The sequence below is a fragment of the Macaca mulatta genome, chromosome 1 (genome assembly GCF_049350105.2).
Source record: "Macaca mulatta isolate MMU2019108-1 chromosome 1, T2T-MMU8v2.0, whole genome shotgun sequence".
NCBI classification, from domain to species: domain Eukaryota; kingdom Metazoa; phylum Chordata; class Mammalia; order Primates; family Cercopithecidae; genus Macaca; species Macaca mulatta.
The window spans coordinates 41,858,839-41,884,906 of record NC_133406.1 but is presented as its reverse complement, the minus strand read 5'-3'; the positions used below and the strand labels follow the sequence as shown (position 1 = coordinate 41,884,906).

At 41.7% G+C, this 26,068-nt stretch overlaps 1 protein-coding gene across 3 annotated transcripts in view; it reads right to left on the bottom strand.

Moving 5' to 3' along the window:
* The window catches only part of C1H1orf21 (chromosome 1 C1orf21 homolog), a 250,630-nt gene extending 225,582 nt beyond the window's left edge, over positions 1-25,048 (bottom strand). For 2 of the 3 annotated variants that reach the window (XR_013414418.1, XM_077993987.1), the window contains exon 1: positions 24,792-25,048. The gene's annotated coding sequence lies outside the window, so the exon portion shown is untranslated. 3 annotated transcript variants of the gene reach the window in all.
* Positions 25,049-26,068: the final 1,020 nt, after the last annotated feature.

Genomic DNA, 26,068 nt, shown 5'->3' with positions numbered 1-26,068 from the left:
ATCTCAGTATAATCCTGTCAAGATAAATTCAAACTTCTTGAAACATCTTCACCTATCCAGACACAGATATAATTATCAGGACATTGTTTCCAAAGCTATAATTCCTAGATGCACAAGCTATTCACAGAGCTTTTATCTAATATAGTTCTTTTTTTCTTTGACCAGAACAATAAGTTCTTAAATAAGAAGAACCTTGCAGTATATTTACTAGCTATATTTTAAAATTTAAGATCAGACACTTTATTTCAATTCATAATTTAAAAAAATACATTTCCTACTGGACTTTCTTCTCCATAGAGCATGTCTACTATATCACTTTTATTTCTCGTAAGTCTGCCAATTTTTCATACATGAATCCCTATTCTGCTGTCTTTGCCTGCCATTATACAAATTTATATAAATGTTTTGATTCTCTTCTGTTGGGAGCTACTCTGCAGTGCTGCTAGAGAAGGGCATAAATAAGAGCAAAGCCAACTGAAGGCACAGCCTAGAACAGTAAAATACTACTCAGTAATTCACAGACAAGGGAAATTAAACAGTCAATACCCAGAACCCCTGGAGTCACAATAACATTTAATTCTATTTGGTGTGTATTTGTCCAGGCCCACCCTGAATCAGGTGGTGTCCTGGGTAGCAGATGAGCTACACATGAGGCAGGACATGCAGACCAAAGACCTCACTCTGTAAGTTCATCTGTGTTCTATAAGGAGCTAGTAGTCATAACCAAGACAGTTATATTATTTTGGTCAAGATCACCTTCTTTCTTCTTATTCTTTCTGTTTTAATTTTCCAAGATCCACTATGAATACCTGCATTCCAGTAGGACTAGAAAGAGGACCTGTACTAAAAACCCACCTGCGGGTCATTTTCTGCAATCTTCCCCTCCCCCTACCCGCAGCCCACATTCCTCACCTCACAAACACTCCATTAGCACCTCATTTCACTTCCTCCCCAACATTGTAAGCTGATTTCTTTCTACAAAAAGCAAATATTAAAGTCAATGCCAACATAAGAAGGACCTGCTCACTGACAAATACAAACAGCAGATTTTCTGGGCCTCTCAGCTGTGACTGATCTAGACCAAGAAGAAACTACAGTAAGATCCCACCCTAGTCTGGGCAACTGCTGGCCCTGGTCGTCCTAGCACTAGAAAACATGCCAAGGGAAACTTTCTTTGAAAATTGAGAAAGAATGAACAAAAAAGAGCTGAATAGGAAGTGGAAGTGTTGGAAACTACCCATATTTCACCTTCTCAGCTGAAATAACTCAGTAGTTTCTTATAGAACGAATGCTGACATCCAAACCCATTAGGTCACCGTGAGAACGGCCATGTGTTTAAGGCACAGACTTTGTTCCAAAATGTTCTGGGGGATGCATTGTGAGAATTAAATAAAAGGACCCTAATGTGCCATTTTTATTATGCATGAGACTTTATCAGATTGGGATGCAGGAGAAAGGAGAAAAGGCGGTGAAACCTGACCAGCCTCACAACTGCCTCTTCAAAGGTCAGACTATCCCCAAGGGGTGGTAAAGCCTTCAGGGGAATTGCCTTCACTTTCTATCTAGTTAGCAGCTTATCAGAGATTCCTTACTCCTCACAAAGACTCAACACAGATAAAAATCCCTCCCTGATGGTAAACATTTTTTTTATTATTATACTTTAAGTTCTAGGGTACATGTGCACAACGTGCAGGTTTGTTACATATGTATACACGTGCCATGTTGGTGTGCTGCACCCATTAACTCGTCATTTACATTAGGTATATCTCCTAATGCTATCCCTCCCCCCTCCCGATGGTAAACATTTTAACTTGCAGCTCAATTTAGCAAACAAAGCTCCAGGCCCTAACAAATGGCCCAAATAATAACCTTTGTTGGCCGGGCACGGTGGCTCAAGCCCGTAATCCCAGCATTTTGGGAGGCCGAGACGGGTGGATCACGAGGTCAGGAAATCAAGACCATCCTGGCTAACACGGTGAAACTCCGTCTCTACTAAAAAATACAAAAAAAAAACTAGCCCGGCGAGGTGGCGGGCGCCTGTAGTCCCAGCTACTCGGGAGGCTGAGGCAGGAGAATGGCGTAAACCCGGGAGGCGGAGCTTGCAGTGAGCCGAGACCCGGCCACTGCACTCCAGCCTGGGCGACAGAGCGAGACTCCGTCTCAAAATAAATAAATAAATAAAAATAACCTTTGTTGATTCAGATTCAAAATAATGGGGGAAAAAAAGGCAATGAAAAGTCCAGTAGAACAGTGATTTCTCACTGATGGGATGGGATGTGAAAGTCTCTGGGGGCAGAATTTTCCTACAAGCATAAACTCTCCAAGCCCTGGGCTGCTGCAGCAGAATAAATTCACTCACCTTCTCTGTTCATTCAGCTGGCCGTCTATTTAATGAAAAGTAATGTTTCCATTCAGGCTTTATGTTTGATTTGGAAATAAACCACCCTCAACAAAAATAAACCATTCCCCACTGTGATGTAACAATATTAACACACACATTCCAGTTTTAATAGAGCAATTTTAATGTTTTACCAAGTGTATTGAGTCATCTACCTACTCAGCGAGGAAATACTGAATTGCTGCAATTTCTATTTAGCACACTTTTCTCATTCTTAGCTGCCTAATCTCAGTATTATTGAGTTATTAATTCTCCAGCTGCTCTGTCTTATGTCGATCATCTAAGGTAACAAAAATAGAGGCCAGGTTAAAAAAAAGTGAAAATGAGAACTCAGACTGTCTGTGGCCCACCTGATGGTTTCTAAAACCCTGATATGGAAGGTTAGAGCTTCCTTTCTCACCTGACATCCAGTAGCCCATCTGCAATGAAGTTTATATGGCCATGCTGTGCAGAAACCAGACCATGGGAGCTTTTCAAACTGTTTCCTGTTGATCATGACTGTCAGCGCAACCAAGATATATAACTTTTTATTTTAGGGTTCTTTACGCTTCTTTTTGTAAAAGGATAAATAGTATTCAAATATATTGTTCATCTGGCATCCAAACAGCTATGAATAATTTGCTAGAGACCTAGTACGTTTCCTCAAATGCTCCTGTCCTCTCTTCCCCCACCACTCCCCCACAAAAGTCATGATGCTTCAAAGGCAAGCAGGTAAGAGATTTATTCTAGCCACCAAAATAATCCAAGATGATGTATTTTCTTTGCTTCAGGGGAAAACGGTGTTTGCAGATTTCTGGACTCGTGAGCACTCATTTGTTTAACAGATGCACACGTTGCACTAAGTTGATGCGGCAGAACTCAGGATGTGACCCACGGGGAAAGTTTCACTTAGCTTAAAGAGAAAATCTTACCTGAGAGATTTTCTGAGTTTTTCACATTACATGTTACCAGACAAATGTAGCTGCATATTCATTCAATTATAGTAAATACCATTTAGGTACCTATTTCATTTTTTCCCATTTTAGAGATGGAGAATGTGTTAGCCACAGTTAGTTCCACATTAAAGACTCAATTCCACAGAAAAACCGGGGTTGGTGGGAGGTATCGGGTATGGTGGCTCATGCCTGTAGTCCCAGCAACTCGGAATGCTAAAGTGGGAAGATCGCTTGAGGCCAGGAGTTCAAGACCAGCCTGGGCAACACAGTGAGACCCTGTCTCTAAAAAATTTTTTTTTAATTAGCCAAGTCTAGTGATGTGCTACTGGAGAAGCTAAAACGAGGTGGCAAGATCACTTGAGCGCAGGAGCCTAAGGCTGCAGTAAGCTACTATGATCAAGCCACTGTATTCCAGTTTGGGTGACAGAGCAAGACTCGGTCTCTAGAAAAAAAAAAGAGAAAAACATCAGGGCCTAACATGGTGGCTCACACTTGTAATCCCATCATTTTGGGAGGCTGAAGCAAGAGGATCACTTGAGCCCAGAAGTCGAGGCTGCTGTGAGCCATGATCATGCCACTGCACTCCAGCTTGGGTGACAGGGCAAGACCCTGTCTCAAAAAATAAAAAGAAAAATCAGAGTAGGAGGCAGTGTGGAAAGGAGGAAAAAACACACTTACTCTGACAAACCCATCCAAATTTGGACCATGGCCTCCATAAATTTCCCTTACCCTTAGATACACATGCAGCTGGCCCATTAAAGCACAATGTAACAGACATAGTAAGGCTCCAGTCCTTCCTGAATAGCCCTTTAAAGGAGCAATCAGGAAAAGACATTCTGAATGCACTTCTGTAAATTACAAGGTTGTCTCCAGGCTGCATAGAGAAGCCCAGCAGTGTTAACCCAGCTTAATTCCTTCCCCTCCCAGTTCTGATCCTCTATGCCACTTAATAAATAGCCTACCACAAACTCTAATACAAATTTTATTTTCCAAAAAACAACACTTGATCATTAATATCATTTTTTTCCTTCTCTTAAAAGAGTATTACCCCCTCACCCTCAGTCTAATCCCACCTTTGTGATTGAGAACATTTAAGATCCAAAGAAGAGCCCCAATATTGTTGTTATATAATTTAACCAAGTAGCGGAAAACCAAGATGAATCTCACGTGCATTTCATTTCTAGATATACTCATTTTACTTCCTTGCTAATCGCAGGAGTTTATTTTATTCTATTGAGTTCATTTTTAACTTGGTTAATTTGAGATGTAATTATCCCCAAAAAAGTAAAAAATTAAAACACATGTAAGAGATTTTTTTCTTCACACAGATCATAAAATTCTCATTTGAGATTATACTAAGAGAAAGTATTTTTCTTGACATTTCAACCGAAAGGAAACTTGCTAGACACTCAGATATAATGAAAATAGAAGGAAGATACAAAGAAGGTTTTAGTATCATTATAAAAACTCTGCTGCTGGGGCTTGCAGAGGCACACATATCCCTACAGATCAGAAGATACGACAGGGATTCACTGGCTTCACTCTTACACTGACCTTCTCATTTTGATTAGAATAAATTTTTTGTCACTTCAATCCCTGGAAACAGCAAGTCTAACAGCCCCCAGGGAAAGAGGCTGAATAACTTTAGGAGCTTCAGTCAGCTCCAAAGCTGGAGGTGCACCAATCTAACGAGGAATAGACAGAGATTCCAAGCAGCTCTGCTGTAATTTCTAGACAACTTTGGGAAGTCACAATTACTGAGTAAACTAGGTTCCCTAGCAACCAAATGCTCATTTGAATGCTCCCTCCCACCCTGTCCCCTTCCTCAGCTGCATTCTCTGCGAAAATATCAGTGGAAAGCAGGGGTAGCAAGAATGGGCAAACTGCGAAGATAAACATGATGTAACTTTAAAGCATAATAGGAATTTTTAGGGCCAGGTGTGGTGGCTCACACCTGTAACCCCAGCACTTTGGAGGCCGAGGCAGGTAGATGGCTCAAGACTGGGAGTTCAAGACCAGCCTGGGCAACACAGTGAAACCGTCCCTCCAAAAAATAAAACATTTGCAAGGCATGGTGGCACACGCCTGAAGTCCCAGCTACTCGGGAGGCTACAGTGGGAGGATTGATACAGCCAGGGAGATTGAGGCTGCAATGAGCTGTGATCGTGCCACCGTACTCCGGCATGGGCAACAGAGCAAGACCCTGTCTCAAAAAGAAAAAAAAAAAGATTTATTAGTGCTGGGTCTAATAAAAACGTGCCAAATAATGATTCAGATAAAAGATCAGGGAACGTTTCATTTGCTGATATCACAATTTAGATAACATAAGGTAATCTCTGAAGAATTAAGCAAAAGAAGGTTTTAAAATTTTGACAGGCTGGAGAAATAGACACATATCATTTTCATGCAAGAAGGAGAAATGGGCTGCAAGGGTTTTGCACAGGCTTAGCCAAGAAAGGTTTTAATGTCCAGGGTAATCTTGAGGATGGAAAACTGTGGAAGGCTTCAGATCAGAAAACAAACAAATAGAAATCCAAGCCAGACTCCCTCTGCCCAATCAATCACATTCTTTAGGGCCAGCAAATCTATGAAAGCACACATCACAGAGGGGTAGAGAGTGACTGTTTAATGGCACTAAAGAAAAGCAAGCTTAAAATTGATGTTAAAATTTACTTAGCTGTTGTGAAGGACTGCCACAATCTATTCAAGGATTTCCTTCTCTGGACCTTAAGAGTAGAAATACTTTCTGGGATGGGCCTTGCTATGGTTTGAATGTCTGTCCCTTCTAAAACTTATGTTGAAATCGAATTGCTATTGTAACTGTATTAAGAGGCAAGAGTTTAAAGAGGTGATTACACCATTAAGGCTCTACCCTCGTGGGTAGAATTGGTGCCAGAAAAGAAGCCCTCTTTCTCACTTTCTCTTGGCTCTTCTGCTTTCCCATTCCTCCCCTCTGGAGGATGCAGCATTCAAGGAGCCATCTTGGAAGCCAAGACTGGGCCCTCATGAGACACCAAACCTGCCAGCACTTTGACCTTGGACTTCCCAGCCCCCAGAACCTTGAGAAATAAATTTTTGTTCTTTATAAATTACCCAGTCTCAGTTGTTCTGTTATAGTAGCACAAAATGGACTAAGGACTCCACTGAGAAAAGGGAGAGATTAGCACCTGAAGTTCTTAACAAATACTCTGGAACAGAAAGCTGAAAACACAGGCTTTGGGGACAGATAAACTTGCATTAAAATCTACAAGCTACTTAACCTCTCTGAGTATCAATTTATTCATCTGTAAAATGAAGACCATATCTAATTCTTCATGGGCTATTATCCAGATTAAATGAGTTAATGTAGGTGCTATATCTGGCATATAACATATCCTTGATGAACATTTCCTATTTATTATGTTCCTTCAAAAATCTCCTGCTGAATAAAGTTTAAAATTAGTTACGATGATATTTTGCATAAATGGTACTAAAAAACTGCTTAGTGTTATAGTACCCATGACTCTACCTTTAATTGTTACCTGGTGATGTAAATGTCATGCATGTGTATAAAACACACAATAACATATTTCTTACTGCTTGACCCAGACACTGAAAGGAAATTTCTACCTTCAGTCTTTCATACAACCAACCAAAAAGTTATTGCCACTAAATAAAAAATTAAAAGCCAAGTGTTCCACTTGAGAAAGAAGTTTTTCTCAAGCATAAATTTAATTATTTGAATTTCAGTGAGCCCATTCCTGTGTCTAGATTTTTGTTTTTGTTGTTTTGTTTCTCTTTTGTTTTGAAATAATCACATAATACATGTACAATTTAATGTATAAAAGCAAATGAACAACTATGTACATACCTACAGAACATCACAAGCAACTTTGAAGTCTCATGTATAACCCTGCCCAAGCACAACATATCCTTCACCCCAGAAGTAATTAATTATCCTTCTGCATTTTGTTAATCTTCCCCTGCTTTTCTTAGCAGTCTTCCCATTTATGAGTCTATCCTTAAACAATATATTACTTTAGCCATTTTTGAACTTTACATAAAAGAATCATACTGTATTAGTCTTCTATCTTGCTTTTCCACGCATCTTTATGCTTTGAATTCATCCCTGTTGGCATACACAGTTGTAGGTTACTCTTACTATTGTTTCATATGAATGTGCCACAATTTCTTTATTCACTACACTGTTGATAGACATATACGCTGTTTGCAGGGTTTCAGTATTATCAACAGTGTTACCTTTTGCATTCTTGTACATGTTAAGAGTTCTTTTAAGGCAGTGTTTCCCAACCTTTTTCACAATCCAACTGGTAAAGAAAACGGTAATATTGGTAGGGCAAACTGAAGTTATTAGACAAAACTGCTCCCACTCCAGCCTTGTTACCTGCCCTACTTCCTTATTCTGCTACCCTGAAGGATAAGGGAAGCAGTGGAACACTTTACCAGGTATAGTCTGTTCAAAATTATTCTAACAACTTATACTCTCATCAGCATGGTATGCATGTATCTTTCCTTTGCCCTATGCCTTTTCCAAACACTTAATATTGACAGGTACTTGCCAATCTGGTAGACGTGAAATGGCATCTTGCTATGGTTTTAATATGAAGACATACTGTACAACCTCTGTGATTAAAACAGTAGGGTATTGGAACATGAAGGGACAGACCAATAGAGGAAAACAGAAAATGCAGAAATACAGCCAACTACGTATAGAAATGAATTATATAAGAGGGGCACATCTCAAAACAGTGGGAAAAAGATGGACTTTTTTTGTTTGTTTGTTTGTTTGTTTGTTTTTTGAGACAGGGTCTTGCTCTGTCACCCAGACTGGAGTGCAGTGGCACAATCATAGCTCACTGTAACCTCGAGTTCCTGGGTTCAAGCCATCCTCCCACCACAGCCTCCCCAGTAGATGAGACTTCAGGCATGTAACACCATACCCAGCTAAGTTTATAAAATTTTTTTTAAGAGATGAGGTCTCGCTATATTGCCCTGGCTGGTCTCAAATACCTGGCCTCAAGTGATCCTCCTACCTGGCCAGAGATGGACTTTTTAATAAGCGGTTTGTGATGGCAGATACCCATGTTGCAAAAATTAGATCCATTCTCCATACCACACAAAAAAATAAATTCATACATGTAAATGTTCATGATAAAATCACACAAGTACTAAAAGAAAATATGGATGACTCTCTCTACAACTGCACTGTCCAAAATGGTAGCCATTATCCATATATGGCTACTGAGACCTTGAAATATACTTAGTGTGACTGAGGGACTAAATTTTCAATTTTATTTAATTTTAATTAATTGAAATTTTAAAATGGATCTTCAATTAGGTATTGGAAAACTTTTTAAGTACAACTGGAACAACCTGGTTATGTGAATTTACTTTTTTCAACTGCAAATTTTATGAAATCTAAATACAGATCAAGTATTTATGATGAAAATTTAGTAACCAAATTGAAATATGTTAAATGTATAAAACACACGTTAGTTATTAAAAACTTAGCATAAAAAAAGAATGAAAAATATCTCAGTAATATTTTTAAATACTGATTACTTATTGAAATGATAATATTTTTGACACTTTGGGTTAAATAAAATATATTATTAAAATTAATTTCACCTGGGGTTTTTTTGGCTATAAATGTAGCTACTAAATATTTACATATGTATTATATTTACATATGTACTGCTCTATAACCTGGATCTAAGGAAATTTTTTCCAACAATGACTTAAAACTAAGAGGCAATCAAGAAACACTGATAATACTAACTGCACCAAAGAAAATAATTTGCTTAACACTATAATCAAAGAAAAATGACAAATAATAAACTGGGAAAAATATTTGCCACATATTAGGGATGATGTTACCCCTAATATAAAATAAAAGGGGCTGGGTGCCCTGGCTCACACCCGTAATCACAGTACTTTGGGAGACTGAGGCAGGCGGATCACCTGATCTGCCAAGTCAGGAATTCCAGACCAGGCTGGCCAACGTGGTGAAACCCCGTCTCTATGAAAAATACAAAAATTAGCAGGGCATGGTGGCACATGTCTCTAATCCCAGCTGTCACTTGAACCCAGGAGGTGGAGGTTGCAGTGAGCTGAGATGGCATCACTGCACTCCAGCCTGGGCAACAAGAGCAAAACTCCATCTCAAAAAATAAAAATAAAATAAAATAAATAAAATAAAATAAAATAAAAAAAGACCTACAACTCTATAAAAATGGGCAAAAATATATGAAGAAACAGTTCATAGAAAAAGAAATGCAAACCCCTAGACACAGGAAAAAGAGGTGAATCGAGCTCAGAATCAGAGAGATACAAATTAAAATTACACTAGAGTACCATTTCTCACCATTCAGACGGCAAAGACCTTAAGGCTGTACAACATTTTTCTATTGGTGAGGCTCTAGGGTAAGAGGCAGTCTCATATTTTGTTAGTGGGAATGCAAAATAATGTAGCACATAGCACCCACAGAAGGGAATTTGGTAATGTCTAGCAAAACTGCAAATGTATTTATCCTTTGACCCAGTGATCCCACTCCTAGGAATCTATTTTAAAGATAAACCAGCAAGAATATGAATGCAAATATTCACAAAGCTGTTTATTGTATCACTGTTCATTCCACTGTCTATCCAGTTAACAGAATGAAGTTTCACTTCTGGCTTTGTTTGACTTACAAATAAACTCCCAACAACAACAACAACAACAACAACAAATCCCCACTAAAATGTAGGAGCAAAAGATTAGAAACAACCACACATCCAAATGAATAATTGTGGTATATTTGTACAGTAGAATTTCTGCAGTTGTAAAATGCAATGAAAAATTTCTATCTATGGTCCAGAGTGATCTCTGAAATATACTGTTAAGTAAAAAATGCAAGGTGCAGAACTACAGTAGGTAACCTTTTTCTAAAAGGGAATAAATAAGGAAACAATATGTAAACATGCATATATACATATATATGACACATACACATACATACAAACACACACATATATCTGAGTAGACACATATGTACACATACGTATTTTTCTGAACTCTGTCCACTGAAAAGGCCTAGAAACAATGACCAGCTCAAAGGCAATGAGAACCCCTAACAACTGTACTGTGGTCTCTAAATACTGTTTACCACTAAAAAGATCTGGGGTAGAAAAAGTACAAAATAAATCTGAAATATCTTTAACCAGAAAGTAAAAATGTTATCAAAAACTACTGTAGTCTCATCAAAAAGATTCAGAAGCCAATTTAAAGACTCACACTGGACACAAAAATAATTTGAGCTTCAAAATAAACTGCAAGGGATTAAAACACATAAACTGTGTTAAAATCTACAAGTTCATAATGATAATTAAAAAAAAAACTTACTGGTTTCCTCTGGAGGCTACTAGAAAATCAGCTCATTATTCTGATATTGGTTTAAATAGAAGAAAGAAAATCAAGCATCAATTTTCCTACATAAACTATATCTCAGGGTAACAAATAGTTGATGTTGTTAAGGTTTCTTGAGAGAAAAATTCCAGCTAGGAAATACAGGAAGGATGACAGAATATCACCATTTTATAACCCTTACTAAATAATAATCACAATAGCATCAAGGTTTTTAACAGGGTCTGTGATCAGACTAACAACACCTAAATCCACTGATAGTCTTAACTTCACAAAAGAAGAAACGAGAAGGCATGTGTGCCTCCTGATGTGATGTAATAGGAAGTACCTAACATAGCCAGGAGTGGTGGCTCATGCCTGTAATCTTAGCACTTTGGGAGCCAAAGGTGGGCAGACTGTTTGAGCTCACGAGTTCGAGACCAGCCTGGGCAACATGGCAAAACCCCGTCTCTACAAAAAATACAAAAAAATTAGCTGGGTGTGGTGGCACACACCTATAGTCCCAGCTACTCGAGAGGCTAAGGTAGGAGAAGGGCTTGAGCCCAGGAGGCAGAGGCTGCAGTGAGCCGAGATCACACCATTATACTCCAGCCTGGCCAATAGAGTCAGACCTTGTCTCAATAAAAAAAAAAAAAAAAAAAAGTACATAACACTTCCTATGATGTGCTCTTGCCAAAAATTTCTGATAAGTTTCCAGTCTAGCTCAAACTACTAGTTTACAGGAAATACAGGAGGAAACAGAGAAATATAATAATAAACAGCAACAAAGAAGATGCAGTCAGGATATAGAGAATCCTATAGACAAATCCCTGTTTCCTCAACAAATAAACTTCCGGAGAAGGAAAAGAGAGAAAAATAGGCAAAGGCAGCCTGTAAATAAGACAAATTCATCTCTCATGTGTGGAAATTGTTTGGATCCCAAAATGCAAAAAAAAAGTAATAATTTTTAAAAATGATGACGATCAAGGAAATGTGCTTTCTGACTAAATATTTGATATTAGGAAATTATTGTTAGAAATTAGACATGATAATAATATTACGATTATTTTAAAAGGAAAAAGACTCTGTACCTTTGAGAAATACATACAGCCATGTGCCACATAACCATGTTTCGGTCAGCAATGGTCAATGGATATGAAACTGTAGTCTCATAAGGTTATATAATGGAGCTGTCCTACACAGGTGTACCAATTGTTATCTTTTATACCATATTTTACCTTTTCTATATTTAGATGTTTGGATACACAAATACCATTTTGTTACAACTGCCCATAGTATTCAGCACAGTGACATACTGTACAGGTCTATAGCCTAGAAGCAATAGGCTATATCCTACAGCCTAGGTGTGTAGCAGGCTATATCATCTAAGTTTGTGTGAGTATACTCTATGATGTATGCACAATGATGAAATCACCTAATGACACATTTCTTAGAATATATCTGTGTGGTTAAATGACAAAGAACTTTATAATCTATTATGTGCAGAGCAGATAATACAATCTCCGATTTGCTTCATAAGGAACCAGTAAATGAGAAGAAAGGAGTGTATGAGGAAGGGGGCAGAGAAAACAGAACTGGCTGGGAGTTGACAATTAAAAGCCTGACTTTAAAGTAGGAGAGCCTGCATTCCAGTCTTAGCACCGCCACTATTAGCTACAAGACCTATTCAAGATCCTAAACACACTGAGGCTTAGTTATTCAAAAGCAACGGCAGCAAAAGCCAAAATTGACAAATGGGATCTCATTAAACTAAAGAGCTTCTGCACAGCAAAAGAAACTACCATCAGAGTGAACAGGCAACCTACAGAATGGGAGAAAATTTTTGCAATCTACTCATCTGACAAAGGGCTAATATCCAGAACCTACAAAGAACTCAAACAAATTTACAAGAAAAAAACAAACAACCCCATCAAAAAGTGGGCAAAGGATATGAACAGACATTTCTCAAAAGAAGACATTCATACAGCCAACAGACACATGAAAAAATGCTCATCATCACTGGCCATCAGAGAAATGCAAATCAAAACCACAATGAGATACCATCTCACACCAGTTAGAATGGCAATCATTAAAAAGTCAGGAGCCGGGCGCGGTGGCTCAAGCCTGTAATCCCAGCACTTTGGGAGGCCGAGGCGGGCGGATCACAAGGTCAGGAGATCGAGACCACAGTGAAACCCCGTCTCTACTAAAAATACAAAAAATTAGCCGGGCGCGGTGGCGGGCGCCTGTAGTCCCAGCTACTCAGGAGGCTGAGGCAGGAGAATGGCGGGAACCCGGGAGGCGGAGCTTGCAGTGAGCCGAGATCGCGCCACTGCACTCCAGCCTGGGCAACAGCGTGAGACTCCGTCTCAAAAAAAAAAAAAAAAAAAAAAAAAAAAAAAAAAAAAAAAAAGTCAGGAAACAACAGGTGCTGGAGAGGATGTGGAGAAATAGGAACACTTTTACACTGTTGGTGGGATTGTAAACTAGTTCAACCATTATGGAAAACAGTATGGCGATTCCTCAAAGATCTAGAACTAGATGTACCACATGACTCAGCCATCCCATTACTGGGTATATACCCAAAGGATTATAAATCATGCTGCTATAAAGACACATGCACACGTATGTTTATTGCGGCACTATTCACAATAGCAAAGACTTGGAATCAACCCAAATGTCCATCAGTGACAGACTGGATTAAGAAAATGTGGCACATATACACCATGGAATACTATGCAGCCATAAAAAAGGATGAGTTTGTGTCCTTTGTAGGGACATGGATGCAGCTGGAAACCATCATTCTTAGCAAACTATCACAAGAACAGAAAACCAAACACCGCATGTTCTCACTCATAGGTGGGAACTGAACAATGAGATCACTTGGACTCAGGAAGGGGAACATCACACACTGGGGCCTATCATGGGGAGGGGAGAGGGGGGAGGGATTGCATTGGGAGTTATACCTGATGTAAATGACGAGTTGATGGGTGCTGACAAGTTGATGGGTGCAGCACACCAACATGGCACAAGTATACATATGTAACAAACCTGCACGTTATGCACATGTACCCTAGAACTTAAAGTATAATAATAATAAATAAATAAATAAATAAATAAATAAAAAGAAGAGGTAACAGTAGTGGGTTCCTCATAGAGTTGCTGCAAGCATTAAAGAAACAGTGCATGTAGTGTACTCAGCATAGTACCTAGGCACAGAGTCATCACTCAGTACATGGTAGCTTTCATTATTACTATTGTCAATTATTGCTATTGTCATTCAAGATCACCAATCTTGAGTTAGGAGGTGGCGAAACTAGAATAGAATCTGCTGAATCCATAGCCCACATTCTTCCTGCTACATTATGATGCCTCACCTACCTCTCCTTGACTCTCTCAGTGGAGTCTGAGAACGAGTAACAAACATACTCTGCAATAAGCTTCCCTATTTATACTATAAACCTTTAATGACACTGCTTCTCAGCCTCCACTTCTGTAATCAAATAGCCATCCTTTGTGGTAACTTAAAGTGTTCTTACAGTTGATGGCTATTCATCTGGTAGGATGTAAATACCCATGTATTTTTAATCCCCTTAAAAATGAATGCACACACTTATAAATTCACAATGATGAAACGTTCTGCACTTTCAACATCCTCCCAAACCATGGCTCCAAATTTTCACTACATTGGGTGCTGGCATAAGTTATACAAGGCTAAACTCAGGTTCTAAACATACAAAACTAACAAAGTGATAAAACATTAAACTTTGCATGCAGCATAAGCTAATACATAATATTACAATGTTAAGTAGCCATACATTATTTTAACGGTAAGAAAACATGTTGGTATCTTCCCATCAAATAAATGTTCCCACGTCTATTTAATAACAAACATTATGAAAATCTCTTTAGATTTGTTTTAATTCTTCATGCAACAATTCTGACCACATGCCACTGATGCTCCCTCTTCTTTGACAGACAACACATTTGCCTGGTTTGAGTCTCCTTAACCATCCATTTCTATCACACCTCTGAAACACTAGGGTTCCCTAGAACTCACTGTTTACTTTTCTTCTACATAGTTTCCCTGTGCAAACTGATGCTGAACCACAACAGCTTCAACTATTTACAAAAACTCTTTCAATCACTGATTTATTCATCCATTCAACAAATATGTGCTGGGCCCCAAGTGTGTGGCAGGTGTTCTTTGGATACAAAAGGATCAAAAACAAATACAGTCTTGCCTTCATGAACCCTACATTTGTGTGTGTGTGTGTGTGGGGGGGTAGTATTAGCATTAATCAAATAAACTCAAAAATGAATGAGCAATTACAATATTGGAAAGTGCATACAGACAAGGAGAGGAGGTACATGGTGTGGTAAGAGGGCAGAATAGAGGGATTTGACCTCATCATGGAAATGCAGTGAATGATTCCCTGAGAAAATGATGACTGAGCTGACAGCAATCTCATAATTCTATCCCAAACCTCTCTTCTGAATTATAGACCAGAATTTCAGTTATGTGTTAGATATCTCCATCTAAGAGAGCATACACACCAGATACTCAACCTCTTGCAAACTGAGTTATCTTTCCCTCTAATGGCTACCAGCTTCCACAGCTCAGAGTATAATCCAACCAGAAATTTCACAATTATCCTTTACTATATCCCCTTCGTCACTCTCCTGCCCCGTTCTTCACTGAGTCCTATCAATTCTGTTTCCTAAATCCTTCTTCTATCTGTCCCCTTTCTCCATTTTCAGTTATCAGTGTCTCCCTCCTAGTTAGTACTATGATTCACTTGTTCTGATTCATCTTTGTCCCCTCCAGTCTCTTACCTATACTCAATAGAGAACCAACCATCATACAAAATAGGTCTTTTCTCTCTTTACAATCTTTCAGTGACCCTCACTGCTTATATTTTGGGCAAAAAGTCCAAACTCTTAGCATGACCTAAAAGGCTTTGCATAGTTCATCAGCCTCATCTCCCATCACTCTCTATCATATGCGGAAAGTTCAGTGACATCAATCCATGACCACATGGCTCCACATCATTACATTTCTTCTGTTTGAAGAGGCCTACCTCATCTTCCATCTGCCCCCAAACCCCTTTATCCCCAAATGCCAGTATGAAAATTAGTCTATGAGTGTATAGTAAAATTTAAAAAGTTCAAAGTTAGCAAACCAGTGTTAGTCTCCAGTATTTTTGGCAATGTAAGCAGTGTCCTGGAGGACTCCTGGTAGCTTTCAAGTGTCAGTCCAAATATTTCCCTCTCTGTGATGCCTTTTATTACTTCTCAATGTTGGGGAATCATCATTTATTGTCCAAACTGAGATCCTTTTGAGAGTAAAGGGAATGCTATCATTAACTATGTTGGACAGTGGGAATAATCCAGGACTGCCCCAGGGAAACTGGATGCACAGTCTGCCTCCCACTAAACAGAGCTTGGTGCTTTCTTATCTCAACTCCCAAAGCCCTTTTGTCTATTCACCGCATATAATGTGTTCGCATGTCAAGTCTCCTGCTTGTCGGGGGACTCCACAAAGGCAGGGCCAGGCCTTTTTATCTATCTCCAGCATCTCTCCAGTCCCAGGCACCAGAAATGACACAAAACATCATCAACAAAAGTCAATGTTTGTTCAATAAATTATCTGAGTAAATAACAAAGATTAGGTGCCTTAACCTTGGCCAACAAAGGAATTTAAAAATTTATAATATCTTTTCTCATTCCAGACTATACTTCCTCATTATATTAAAGAAGGCTTTAAATGGGAGCAAGGTCTTCATAGACAGAAACTGTAAGCCTCAGGATCAATGACAAGCTGTCAATCAATCAATAACTACTTATTTAGACCAATCTACTCTTAAGGCCCACAGAGCACAATAGAAGGTTTACATTTGGCTAGGGACAAAAATATATATAATAAAAATCAAAACTAACAATAAAATAAACTAAGCCTAAAATAAGTATTACATGGGTATTCATGGAAGGTAAGGGAGAAACCACTCTTATGGCAGAAGAAGGGCTCCTTGGAGGAGTGGGATTTGAACTGAGATTTGAGAAATATCTTGGATCACAAGAGACACAGTAGAAGGCAAGAAGGATATCCCAGGGTGAGGCAGGGGTGGGTGTTGGGGAGGCCATGGAAGGAAGGCATAAGATTTTTTTCGGGAGTCACATCTAGACTGTCATGGATTCCTGGCACAAACCAGAATATCTGAATTTTCAGCAACTACTAAGCAACTCAAGAGATGTTCCTGGATTCTCACTTCTTTCATCAAAATATTATCCACCTGAAACATATAATGAGATATATGTTGCTTATTCCTTATAACCTATTAATTGTAAGAACTGTTAACAAAACTATCTTAGCAAAACTGCTTTTGGCAGAACTTTCAGATAGAACCGCTGAAGTCACGCCGACTATCTGTGTCTTTGAGAAGTTCCCTGCAAATCACAGCCTGGCAGCCTGTAGCAGCTCCTTACTTTACACCCAGCCTTTCAACTGTCTCATGTAAAAAAACATAGTGCTAACACAGGGGATCTACTAGACCTCCTTGTCAACTGTGGAGTTCAGGAAGAAGGTTTTAGGAATGGCTATGATACGCACGCATGTCACGGTTTGTTGAGAGTTACCTCCCTTACCACTTACATCCATGATGAAGGGTATGAAAAAGGTTCCCACACTTCAGAGAAAACAATCAACTTCTCAATCGCCTTTCCCTACCCAGTTCAGGTGGGAAAAACCGTAAGTCACCAGGCGAAGTGAAATATATTCTAACATGTGGTTTCACAATGAACTGAAACTGCTGCAGTATCCATGACACTCAAATAAAATACGGATCCATCCAAGAAAAGGAATTATTACTTAAAAACCATCATCTCCCTGCTCTGCTTTAAAGTACCTTTTTCCAAAAGCCCTCAAGCACTCAGGATATTGCATAACTAACGTTGGATCTACTTTTGAAGTAGTTTTCTTAAAAGACCAATCCAAATTCATATGTAGTGAGTCAATGGCATATATTTTTCCAGTAGTAGTGCTCAGTTTACTTTTTCCCCACTGACCCTACTGATAGGGCTGATATAGGCTACAAACTTATAGGGGAAACCAACAACATTAGGTGTTAGCTAAAGAATCTTTGCTTGGCATAAATGTGTCCCATGAATTTATAAAATTTTCATGGAGAGCAGTAAAATTACAACAAATGAGGAAAAAACATGGTTCAAGTTGCAGGAATACTTATTTAACCAACATTTACTTAACCAAAGGAGAAAATAAAAAGGTAATGAAGATGAAATTAAATAAACCATTCTACTTTTGTGATTAGCAAGTCGAATTTGGTGTGTAATAAGACTTTCTATGGTGCTATTATGAAAATCTCTGGAATGCTTTTCCAGATTTGTTGTCCGAATCTTTTAAAATAACAATAATCATCAAGATATTTCCTTTATCTTATCCAATGGAGAACGTAATAGCTAAGTGAAGTGAAGAAGCAAAGTACTCAACTATTATTAAATGGCTTAAGAGCCTTACAAAGTCAACAATATAACATACTAGAATCAAAAATGAAAACAAAGGCAGAAAGATCCCTAAACTTGGGGGTGCTCTAATTCCACTTTTCTACAAGATATAAAGTATGTGGATGTCAACTCATGAATACTATAAACACATGTGTTGAGATGGCGGGAGCCTGAGAAACAGGCAGAGGCAGGTATATGCTGGAAGATCTAAAGGCTTGATGGAGAGAAGTGGGTGGGAGGAAGAAGGGAGGTGGTATGGGGCAAAGTAGGACAGGGGCCCTGAGGGAAGAAGGGAGTCACCGGGCTGGAAGCAAGAAGTCTGTCTACCGTCAGGCAGATAGGTGGGAGGAGCCAGATAGACAGTGGATCTGGAGATATGGTTAAAATACTGCACTGGAAAAGCTCATTCAGACACTAAAGTCTTGCAGACAAAAGTAAGGTGTGGGATAGGAAGCAAAAGGGAGCCTGACGCGGTGGCTGATGCTGTGGTGGTCTTGGGGAGACTGAGGTGGGGGGATCACTTGAGCTCAGGAGTTCCAGATCAGCCTGGGCGACATGGCAAGACCGCGTCTCTACAAAAAACACAAAAACTATCCAGGTGTGTGGTATGCACATGTGGCTCCAGCTACTCAAGAATCTGATGTGGGAGAATGACTTGAGCCAGGGAGGCAGAGGTTGCAGTGAGCCAAGATTGTGCCACTGCACTCCAGCCTGGGTGACAGAATGAAACCCTGTCTCAAGGAAAAATAAAAAATAAAAAAAAAGGAGCAGGAGCGTCTATGGATAGAGATCTATGGGCCAGAAGAACATGAAAAAACTTCAGAAAGGAAAGGAGAGGAAGATGAAAGTGATACTTGGCTAAGGTGGACTAACAGGCCAAAGTCAGCCCAAGAGACAGAACAGGTGTAGGGTGAGAGCCACTGGATGCTGGGAGCCTGAGTGGGCTCAGTGCACTAACAGGTCTCAACTTTCCTTTACCTCAGTTATTTTTTTAAAAATTTAGATTTAGGGCCGGGCGCGGTGGCTCAAGCCTGTAATCCCAGCACTTTGGGAGGCCGAGACGGGCGGATCACGAGGTCAGGAGATCAAGACCGTCCTGGCTAACACGGTGAAACCCCGTCTCTACTAAAAAATACAAAAAACTAGCCGGGCGAGGTGGCGGGCGCCTGTAGTCCCAGCTACTTGGGAGGCTGAGGCAGGAGAATGGCGTGAACCCGGGAGGCGGAGCTTGCAGTGAGCTGAGATCCGGCCACTGCACTCCAGCCTGGGTGACAGAGCAAGACTCCGTCTCAAAAAAAAAAAAAAAAAAAAAAAAAATTTAGATTTAGATGATAGGAGTGCGGTTCTGTGACACAGATATATTGTGCAGTGGTGAAGTCTGGGCTTTTAGTGTACCCATCACCCAAATAGTGTTGTGCCCAACAGGTAATTTCTCATCCCTCGCCACCCTCCCATCCTCCCACCTTTTGGAGTCTCCAGTGTCTATTATTCCACTCTAAACGTCCACATGTACACACTGTTTGGTTCCCGCTTTATTCAAGTTATCTTAGAGGGAACAGCGGTGAATCTAAAAAAACAAGAGGTGGAGGGCTTCCTGAGCTTTCCCTGGACCTCTCCACCACTCCTTGATCCAGGCTCATTCTGGGAAAGATCCCAGCATGGAAAAAAATAAACCCTGACTGCTATGGCTGCAGCCAAATGTCAAATGAGACAGGATACATGAAAGGACTTTGAAAACCATAAGGCACACTATAAATATTAGGCACTGTTATTCACTGAATCCCTGAGGCAAATAAGATGAAGACCACAGCTACAATCATAAGGGAAGGAATGCCTGTCAAAGACAGAAATTATATCTATTCCAAATCAAGATGCCCCTAACTAGAAATTCCTGTAATTTGGGGGCCAGGCACAGTGGCTCATGCCTGTAATCCCAGCACTTTGTGAGGCCAAGGCGGGCAGATCACTTGAGATCAAAAGATGGAGACCATTCTGGTCAACATGGCAAAACCCCATCTCTACTAAAAATATAAAAATTAGCTGGCGTGGTGGCAGATGCCTGTAATCCCAGCTACTCAGGAGGCTGAGGCATGAGAATTGCTTGGACCCAGGAGGTAGAGATTACAGTGAGATTGTGCCACTGCACTTCAGCCTGGGTGACAGAGCAAAACTCCATCTCGGAAAAAAAAAAAAAAGAAATTCCAGTAATTTGAGAGGGCATCATGCTTGGTATGTTTCCTGTCAAATATGTCTCAACATTTAAAAATCCTACCTGAGGCATAATATGGGGCTCTTAATAAACTACCATACACATTTATTAAAACTTAAGTCCGCATCTATGTATTTCTCCAAGGAAATTTTGACACACTGCAGATCTTAACTAATTAGGTAAATTCCATTCCATTCAATCACTCATTGAGTGACTTCCAAGTGCAAGGTAGTGTGCTAGCTGCTATGGGGGTTGCTGACATGAGTAAAAGGGCTTAGCCTTCCAGTAGCTTGGCCAAATAATTTCTCAGTTTCCATTTTAGATTGGGGAAGCTGCATCTCCTTTCACAAATGTAAGAGAAAGCAATCATTATTTTAGGTGATTAACCTACAACCTGGGAAATACATTTTCTAGTAACATAGTTAATAAAAAAGCAAAGAAACTTCTTAATACCTGGTGACTGGAGACACTGTTGTGTGCTCATTTCTATGTTTATCCTAGCCCAGTTTACGTCCAACCACTCTTGTCATAATTGCGTAACCACAGCATGTCATGTTGTTTCTTGTTGCAAGTATAACTTGTAAAATTAAACTTCAGAACTGAGATAGTCAAGCTAAATAATTGCCTACTTTAAAAAATATGTATGTATGTAATTTACATGCCACTTCAGATAAGCTCTTGAATTATGATCTCTAGAAGTCAAAACTGTCACCATTTTTTAAAATATAGTTTCACTGTCGCAATTCTTCTTGTACACAAGCCCTATCCCTGTTTTTTCAGTTTTCTAAGCAGTACTTTATACTGGTCTATTGCAATCTGCTTTTTGTGTTTTATGGAGAACCCAATTAAGCAAAATTTTTATTTACTCCATGCTACGGGACTTTTAAAATTGAGGCTCAAAGAAGGATCATGAAGTGGCCAAAGATGCATTTGTTTGCTAAAACCCTATTAACAAAAGTATCTTTACACAGTAAAGCTGGAGAAATAAAGGTCATCTGAATACCTACCATGTACATTGTGTAGGGTCCTCATACCTGTATTATATATCATGTAACCCTTCCCTCACCTTGGGAGGGAGGCTTCACTACATCCATTTCCAAAATAGTATTTTTATGAGATGTATATTTTCATGAAGACTGATCGACCCAATATCTCTGAGTGAATTCCGATTGACTAGACGTATAAGTAGATTTACATACTCAATAGGTTCCCAAAAAACTGGAGGCAAATCAACTTTCGCATACAAACTATTTTCATGTAAACTTGCATTGTAAGATCAGACCTGCCATACCCTGACTTCTGATTGATAATCAGCACCGTGCTGCTCAGAGCACTTGCTGGAGTCTGAAGCTTCTCCATGTGTACAAACCCTTTCCCAACAACTCTCTGATGAGTTTGGATTCCATTCCACCCATAAGGAGGTGCAGAATGAAACAGTCTAAATCACCTAAAATAAGCAGTGACCACACTCTGAGATACCAGCTAAACATCAGGAGAGAAAATACAAACAAAGCAATGTTCCCTCCTCCCTTTATATTTGGTTCTAAGAAGCTGGAGGAAGACAAAGTATCATAAGACAGTGAGGTTTCACCAATTTCTCTGTTAACTGGCAGTCTCCTTCTAAATCTCCCTCCAGAATTATTATGCCATTACCCTTTAGTTAGGGCCACCCTCAAAGTAGAGCTGGAAGGAAACTTCAAAGGATACAGAACCCCAAGACCTCTGTACTTAAACATGTGAGCTCCATAAGATGCCTCATTATATAGCTGTAAGTTGTATTGATAAATTCAAATGAAGACAGTCATATTTATCATCTTAGGACTCTTCTGTAAATATGTCACCTGCCTTCTCCTGCCCTATTGGAAGATGACATGACATTCCCTGTCCAGCCTTTGGTGTCTCCTTTGGACAAAAACAAACAAACAAACAAAAAACAAAAACAAACACAAACCAAAAAAATCTTATAGAAGGGGGCTGCTTAGAGCGTGGAGCAAGCCACTCAGAATGTAAAACTCAAAGCTTGTCTGGCCACAAAGGCAACACAGTGCTGAGGCATGATTCACCTGGAAATTACACTCATAATAGTGCAAACCACCTTCCTCCTTAGTAGGATTTTTTAATCAGTCACAGCAAATAGTACCAAAGCTCTTGAATTATGCCCTGTGATTCTTCAAGAAGCTCAAACCCCTTCAGACAGTGGCCTATTAATTCCCAGAAACCCATGTTGAATATAAAGTGAGATGGGGCGGAGGAGGGTAAATTTCTAGCCAAGAAAACAAAATTATCAGTTTTCTAAACTCAGAGTTAAATTAAGTCAACCCTGGAGGAAAGCTGGAATTTTAAGGTCCTTATAGGATGAACTTTTAACACTGGAGGATGTGAGACCTCTCTACCACCCAAGGCCATTTTTCTTTGGAAACATGCCCCAATCGTGACAAAGCTAGACAACAGAAGCACCCCGCCCCTCCTCAGGCACCCACCCAAGAGCTGAGCGCAGTGGTCTTTGTTGCCCTTTTTAGAAGCCTCCAGGACTGTTCTCTGAAGCAGGTTTGCACAGCAGTAAACATTGAGTGACATTCTATTTCAATGCTGTATTTGTGATCTGTGAAGTACCAGTCGCAGCACTGGTTTAACGCCTATAAATACACTCAGTTGTCCTACCACTGGTACTTCCTACTTTGTAAGTAGCAAAACAAAAATAGGTGATCCAATCCAAATTAATTTCTATGTCTGACAATTGCATTTCCAAACAGCCAACATGGAACATGTTCTATTGATCCTACAGTCCAGTTCTAGGCAATATGAAAAACGGGAGAAAACTCCAAATTCAGCATCTTGAACTTAAAAGACCTTTCAGAAACATCACCTTCTCCCCACAGTGCTGAAGTAGCCCAGGCCCACTCCACCTATGTTTGTTTCTATCCTGGTAGATCCCAATTCTATCAAATTAAAAGGTTATTCCCATTAGGCAGAAGCTGAACCCATCCCCTTGAATAGGGAGGTGCTCATTACATCTGTCTGTGTAATGAACTTGTCATTTCCCCAAACGGTCTGGACAGTGTCCTAAAAAAAAAAAAAAAAAAGAAAGAAAGAAAGAAAAAAGTTCTCCATGGAATCTATGGTGTGTCAGTCCCCTTCCTAACATCTGAGTCAGACTACGTGTGTCTTTACTGAGGTTCTGGGTGCCCAGGGTGTATCATTTTCAGAGTTGCTTCAGCAACTGAACTATGGCTGTTTTCCAGCCACGGACAACACAAGCACTATCTATTTTAAAACAATTTTCCTAATCCACAGGCAATGGAAGAGATCCCATAGGTCAGCGACATCCTATTGGAAACAAATTATTTCTCTCTCAAACTGCTTGCCGTCTCTCAGAATTAATGCGTGTTTATGTGTGCATAATTGTATCTTTGGCCATGAAACTCTTGGGGCAAAGAGGACCATCCCAAATTTTACCGACATGCCTGAGCCATTCAGAGCTTTAGAAGAGAAATGAATGGGTAATGAGAGCCCTTAAGCCCAGGACTTCTCTCACACAAACAGTAAGTGGAAAGGAAAAAACAAAAACAAAAACAAAAACTTACCCTCCGTAGAGGGAGGGGGCAGGGTGGATGATAGGGAAAGGACATTAACCAGCAGACCTAAGGCAGCCGCGGCGGCGGCACTTCGCGAACTGCCTGCAGAGGAGAGTGAAATCTGTTTCGTGTACAATAACCAAGCACCCTCTGGCTGCCTCGCATGGGCACGAATAATAAATACACCGAGGTGGGCAAACAGAGGCACCGAAACAAGCCACCCCAAAAAGGTCAAAACTTCAGAAATCCCGGGGGTCAAACCACCCACACAAACACATCAATCAATCGGAGCGGGAGAAGGGACTTGGATACTTAGCAAAGGATCCTACATTGTGTTTTTCCTTTCCAGCTCTGGCTTGCAAAGTACGGTGGCTACATGCAAAGCTAGAGGAGAGCAGGAAGGCTGAGGGCGGCAGGGTGCGGGTGGGAAGGGAGGGGTGTCTAACACCAGCCACCCAGGCCTCGATGTGACGAAAGTCGTCAGCAGCCCCGACCACATCCCAGACCCTCCGCCCTGGCCGGCAGACGCCCCTCGCGGCTCCCCCACCCCAGCTTCCGTCCCTGGCAGCAGCCCCGCCAGCCCCGCACCAGCAGCAGCCCCAGCCCGGGCCCCGCGCTGGCAGCGCCACGACCGCGGCTCCCATCCCTTCCGCGCGGCAGACACCCCGCAGGCCTCCCTCCCTGCCCACCCGGGGATGCCCGGGTAGCCGAGTCGGGGCGGGCTGCACTGCCAGCTCCCCCCGCCCCAGAGCAGGAGATGGCTCACGCTTACCTTGGGCGTTCGCGGGGGGGCTGAAGGTGGCAAGCCTCCCGCCCCCCGCCCCTGTCCTCCTCGCCTTTTTTCTTCCTCCCTCCTCCTCTTCTTCCTCCTCCTCCCCACAGTGTGTCCTGGGCTCCCCCTCCTCCCTGCCGCTTGGAGTAAGAACCCAAAACCCCGAAGCCGGGCCCGCGTGCAAGCGTGCGGGAGGCGGCGGCGCGCGGCCAGCTCTCCAGTAACTGAGCGCGGCGCGCAGCTCCCAACTCAAGTGTGAAAGAAGCGGCGGCCGCGGCGGCCGCGGCACGGAACGTCCCCCCGGGAGTGGGCAGGGAGCGAGCGGGAGCTGGCGCGGAGCGAGCGAGGGAGGGGAGCTTCTCGCTCAGTCACTCACTCGAGGGGCGGGGGCAGCAGACACTCCCCCACCGCCGGCCCCTCCCCGCGCCCGGCTCCCGCGCGCGCCTGGCTCTCCTCCCCGGGGCGGGGCCTGCGGAGGCAGCCGGAGGGCAGCACGCTGGGGAGCGAGCTGGGGGCTGCTAGGGCTGCGGGGCGGGAAGGAGGAGGGAGTGTGCGTTTGAGTGTGTGTGTGGGCGACTGTGTGTGTGTGTGTACGTGTGTGCGCGCGAGCCCTGCAGCGGCCAGCCAGCCGGAGGGAAGACCCCGGCGGGAAGACTGCGTCCTGTCCGGCCTTCCCGGGCCTGTCTCTCGGGTGGTGGCGTGGGAGCGGCGAGGCTGCTCGTGGGGCAGTCGGGTGGGCCCAGCTCTAGTTGAGATTCGGGCCAGCCCCAGGGCCCAGCCTCGGGGCTGTGCCTGCTGGAAGCAGACAGAGGGAAGGCCGGGCGTCCTTGGCCCACCGCGCGGCGGCTCCCTTCCCGGGCGAGGCTGAACGGGCGGGCTGGCGCAGCCCAGCGGCCCGGGCCCTGCCACTGATCCGCCTCCACACTGACCCGAGCTGCGGCGCCTGCAAGATTAATGAAGCATCCGCGATTCTGTAGAAGCGGCACCGGGAGGAAAGACACAAGATCGTGCTGCGCCCCTCTCCCCACCCTCCTCAGCTTCCTAGGACCTAAAGGCGTAGGTTGCGTCTGCCGGGCGCGTCTGGAGTGGTCCAGAGAGATCGCCATCCACCACTGCGTCTGTCCGGTTCTTTGTGGACCCTCATAGAAGCTCAATCAATTTCCCACCCTCTGGAAAAGGGTATTTTTCTCCTCTTCCCTGGCATATTGGGTGTTTCTTGTGTGCACCTAATTGATCTTTTTCCATTGATAGCCTTTGGGTGTCTTTTGTGCGGCTTC